The sequence below is a fragment of the Paroedura picta genome, chromosome 18 (assembly GCF_049243985.1).
Source record: "Paroedura picta isolate Pp20150507F chromosome 18, Ppicta_v3.0, whole genome shotgun sequence".
NCBI lineage: Eukaryota > Metazoa > Chordata > Lepidosauria > Squamata > Gekkonidae > Paroedura > Paroedura picta.
The window spans coordinates 13,935,271-13,940,458 of NC_135386.1; the positions used below are offsets into that span (position 1 = coordinate 13,935,271).

The 5,188-nt window shown below is 52.9% G+C and overlaps 1 protein-coding gene across 1 annotated transcript in view; it reads right to left on the minus strand.

The window, feature by feature from the left end:
• The window catches only part of LOC143827682 (A-kinase anchor protein 13-like), an 85,010-nt gene extending 84,458 nt beyond the window's left edge, over positions 1–552 (minus strand). The window contains exon 1 of the mRNA XM_077317451.1: positions 418–552. The gene's annotated coding sequence lies outside the window, so the exon portion shown is untranslated. The remainder of the gene's footprint in view (positions 1–417) is intronic.
• Between the last annotated feature and the right edge of the window lie 4,636 nt (positions 553–5,188).

Genomic DNA, 5,188 nt, shown 5'->3' on the forward strand with positions numbered 1-5,188 from the left:
AACTGGAGTCGTCAATCCCGTGGAAGGAGACAGTCGCGCCAGTCCCAGCTGACTCACGAGGAAGCCGAGCCCGATCCCTCCCGCGCCGACGGCCCGGCTCCGGCTCAGTCGCGAACAGGCCCCCTTGCCCCGAGCCCCCCGGACTGGAGCCTGCTTCCCTCCCCCCGTGCATTTGGGGGAGGGGGTCGCGCCCTGCCTCGCCGCGCTTACTCGTGAGTAGCCCCCCCCCCGAACTCCTTCCCGCACCAGCAGAGCCTTCCGCCACTCTCGACTCTCCCCCGCCCCCGCCCCCGCCCCCGCCCCCGCCCCCGCCCCCGCCCCCACCCCGGTGCATCCGCCAAAGTTTCCTTGGAAGTGATCCCCCTTCCCCCCCCCCCCAAAGAAAACTTCCCCAAACTTGGCCAAAGTTCTTCTTACCTCCCGGGCGGGGATGGCCGCGGCGCCGCGCTCGCTGGGACTGGGCTGACTGGGCTGGGACTGGGGCGGGCTGGGGCGGGCTGGGCTCTCTCCCTCCCTCCGGGACCGACCGAGCCGCGCTCCGCTCCGGCCCAGTGCGCCTGCGTCGAGCCACCGGGGGGGGGAGGGAGGGAGAGAGAGAGAGAGAGATGCCGGCTGCTTCGCTGGGGGGGCGGGTCTTCCGTCGCCACCTGCTGGCCGCGCGGGGGAAACGCGGGTCTGGCGCCCGGGGCCACCCTGCAGGCTGCTGGACCGCAGGAGGAGGGCGGTGGAGCAGCTTAAGGCCTCTCCCCACCTGCCCTCCAGGGAGACGGCCACTTCCCTTTAAGGACCACACAAGAATAGCAAGCTTAGTTTATAAGACTATCATGGGTTTGGGTTTAATCCCAGGGGAAAACACCGTGAAGGAAAGAAATATATAAAAATTTGAGTGCCCATTCCTCCACTTGCAGCCAGCTGGGTGACCTTGGACTCCCCACAGCCCTGAGAAAGCTGTTCTGACCGAGCAGGAATCTCAAGGCTCTCTCAGCTTCACCCACCTCACAGGGTGTCTGTTGTGGGGAGAGAAAAGAGAAGGTGATTGTAAGCCACTTTGAGACTCCTTTGAGTAGAGGAAAGTGGCATATAAGAACCAACTCTTCTTCTTCCTTCTTTCTTCTTCCTTCTTCTTCAGAAGCCACGCAGAGCCCAGCCAAGGCACCCACTGTAAATTCAGCAGCACCCTGTGAAGGGACGGAGGGGCCTCCAGCTTCCCACACCACTAGCAACCCATTGCTTTGATTTTGTTCAGAGAATCAACAGCCGTTTGCAAACTGGGGTGAAATGGCCTCTCAGAAGTGTTTTCTGGAGGAAATTTCAGCTGTTGATCCATTGCAGTCTGGCTTCCGACCCAGCCACGGTCTCCAGAGGCAGCTGGATCTAGGAGGTCAGTGCTGCTGTCAATAGATCTAAGGGCACATTCGACAGGGCTGACCAGGGGTTATTAACCCAAAGCCTAGCCAATAGGGGGGTTCAAGGTGAGGCCCTTTAAGGGCTGCAATCTCTCCCCCAAGGTCGGGGACAGAGGGGGAGAAGAACCGGTGCTGCAAGGCTGCTCTTGCCTTCTCCTTTGGGTCCTCTGGGCACTGTGCAACAGCACATCTCCCTCTCGTGGCCCAGAATAATGTTGCATGCAGACAGTGAAAATCTTTTATCAGTCAGCAAAACACCCACACAAATCAGGCCTCAGTTATCGGACTCCCTAAGGTTCAGGAGGCTGCCTTGGAAATTGGGGGGTAATGCTACACTGAGGGGCGCATGGATTTGATTGATTAATGTGATCTGATGTGTTTCCTGCCACTCCTAGGCTAGCTGGCTCGTGGCGGGTTACAAGATAAAATCTCCACCATAAAAATCCCAATTATAGAATCATAGAATAATAGAGTTGGGGGGACCTCCTGGGTCATCTAGTCCAACCCCCTGCACTGTGTAGGACACTCACATCCCAATCGCTCATCCACTGTCACCTGCCACCCCCTTGAACCTTCACAGAATCAGCCTCTCCAATAGATGGCTCTCCAGCCTCTGTTTAAAAATCTCCAAAGATGGAGAACCCACCACCTCCCGAGGAAGCCTGTTCCACTGAGGAACCACTCTGACTGTCAGGAACTTCTTCCAGATGTTGAGACGGAATTTCTTTGGAATTAATTTCATCCCATTGGTTCTGGTCTGCCCCTCCAGGACAAGAAAGAACAACTCTGCTCCATCCTCCATATGGCAGCCTTTTAAATACTTGAAGACAGTTATCAAATCAAATATCCAATTAAAACTCACCCTTACAATCCCCCCAGGTCCCCCAGAGAATGAAATAACAAACTCCAAACCCACTTCCCTCCCATCAGCTCAACAAACCCCCAACTGCACCTCAGAGGGCCATTAATCAGGGGTAGCCTGATTGTCTAGACATGCCAGGGATATTATTAATATTAGTATTATTTAATTTCTAGGCCACCCGTTCCCACAGGCAGGTTGAGATATGATGCCAGGGGAGGGCCAGGGGCCGTGCCTCAGGGGTAGAGCATCCACTTGGGATGCAGAACATCTCCCCTTCAAAGGAGCAGGTAGAGTGTGAGATGAAAGATCTCAGCTTGGGACCCCGGAGAGCTGCCGTCAGCCTAGGCAGAGAATACTGATCTTCATGGACCAATGGTCTCCTTCGGTGTAAGGCAGTTTCAGTATGGCTCTTTGGTCTGAAGGCCACTGTGACCGCAGCTGTCCAGCTGACCTGGAGAAAATGCTAGGGGGCTAGATAGAACATCTGCTTCGTTTTCCTGGTATCTCAAGGATCAGATGCAGAGAAACTGGAGCGTGTCCAGAGGAGGGCTACGAAGATGGTGAGGGGTTTGGAGACCAAGTCAAATGAGGAAGGGTTGGGGGAGCTCAAAGGCCTGGAGAGAAGGCAACAAAGAGGTGACATGATAACCATCTTCAAATACTTGAAGGGCTGTCGTAGGGAGTTGTTTTCCGTTGCTCCTAGCCCAGTTGAGGTTGCTGCTGGAAAAGCTCCCATGGGACTCCCAAGGTGTATGGGCCTTGCAAATGGTGCCCTTGCAAATGGTAGGTGAAATATGGAAAATTACTGGTCCTGATGAGAGCAGGGCAGACCCCAGCAGAATATAAGGCCACAGACTGAGGGGACTCAGTGAGGGGCAGTGTATAAACTGAATGAATGAATGAATGAATGAATGAATGAATGAATGAATGAATGAATGAATGAATGAATAAATGGTCACCTTCCAAAGCAGCTGGGAGAGCTGATTTCCAGGCCATATTTGCCCTATGGGATTGGTCAGACATGCAAGTCAGCACTGGATGTTGCAGTCAGGTGTACCACAAAAATGCATAGGTAGGATTGCCAAATTCCAGGTGGGGCTTGGAGATCTCTCCAGTTCCTCTCCAGATGACAGAGATCCATGTCCCAGGAGAAAATGGCTGCTTTGGAGGGGGGACTCTAAACACATTACACCCTGCAGATGTCACTCCCCAGTCTCCACCCTGAAAATCTCCCAGGATTTCTCAATTGGCAGCCCTATACCAACAGGCAGACCTCTTCCTGGTCTCCGCCCGCTGTAGGCCAAGGAATCCCAGATGGGTACGGACCAAGAAAATTGCTTAACTTGCAAAGGGGACATCCCCTCCGCAAGTCTTTCTCACATTTTAAATAACTTTTGGAAGAGAAGAGGAAGCCGGTGGCAAATTCAGTTGTCTGTTTACCGTATATTTCTGGGAGGCATGAATGTGCACATCCTGGGCTGACCCGACGCACATCTGCCTTTATTTGTGCTCCACAGCAGTGCATACACAACCCACTTCCTGCCTCTATGAAAGCGTTTCTCGGCAGGCTCACCCAAAGTGGAAGGATCACATTCATGGGCTTTTAAGTTATTTTAATAACAACAGAGGGTGGGAGGGGGATTTGAGACCTCCCTGGGCTTTGGCTGCCTGGTCTCCTGTCCCAGAGGGGTCTGTTTACACTTTTTAGAGCGGTTTAGAGCGATTCTTATCAAATGCAAAAACTGGGAGAGGAAACTCTTTTAGAACAAAACTCACAGGAAGTCAGGGGATCGTGAAGCTCGCTGTCTACAAGATGTGCTGTAAATACTTTTTCATATGTCAGTTTTCACTTCCTCTTGCAAATTTTCAGTATGAGTCCAGAAGTTCTGCAGCCGTTGAGGTGATGGAGGTGGGTAGAAAGACAAACACTTTTGCTTCCCATTTGAAAGCTGCCATTTTAGGACTGTGAGGCAGATACAGCTTACCTCGAGAACAAAATAGCTAATTCTTAACATTGCCAGATTAGTGGATACTTAAATCTGGAGAGCAAGGCCATGACAAGACGGAAAGAAAGGAGGAAGAATGAAACAAAGGAAGGAGGAAAGGACAGAAGGAGGGCAGGATGCTTAGGGCTGATCCTGCATTGAGCAGGGGGTTGGACTAGATGGCCTGTATGGCCCCTTCCAACTCTATGATTCTATGATTCAGGAAAAGAAACTGAGAGGGAGGGAGGGAGGGAGAAAAAAGGGACTGGGAGGGGGGGAGAGAGCAAGAAGCTACAGAGGACCAAAACTCTCACAGTCGACAACAGTCTCTCCCCCCCCCCCCGCAAGACTACAGTGGCTGAAGAGGTCCAAAGAACCCCACTGAAAAGGCATAATAATCCCCTTGTGACAGGTGTAACACTTCCTTGCCTCAATTTCTGTTTTGACCCAAGCAGACCTGCAGTTTGACGTCTGCAGCCTTGCAAAGTTGAGGGGAATGGAGGAAGGCCCTGCAAGATACATCAGAGTTGCCAACCTCCAGGTGAAGCCTGCAGGGACTGCAGAGCCTGGCATTGTGCAGGGAGAACTGCCCGGCTGCCCCCAGCTACCAGTTCGGGATGGGGTGATCATGTTGCTAGACGCAGGTTGGGGGAGACTGGAGATTTGGGGGACAGAAACCTCAGTGGGGAACCACAGCCACTTAACCCCACTCACAAACTTACTCCTAAAGATCGGTTGGTCACCCAGGTGGCTGCAGATCAGGGTTTCCAAAAACATTTGAGGGCCACCAGGAAAGTAGTCAACAGGCTCTAGGGTACCCATGGATGTCACATTGGGTACCCGTAGCCCAGGAACATGGGATCCCAAGGGAGTCATTTGAAAAAAGACAAACAGAAGTTCTAATGTCACGCCAAAGAAGAAAGCCACACAGAAGG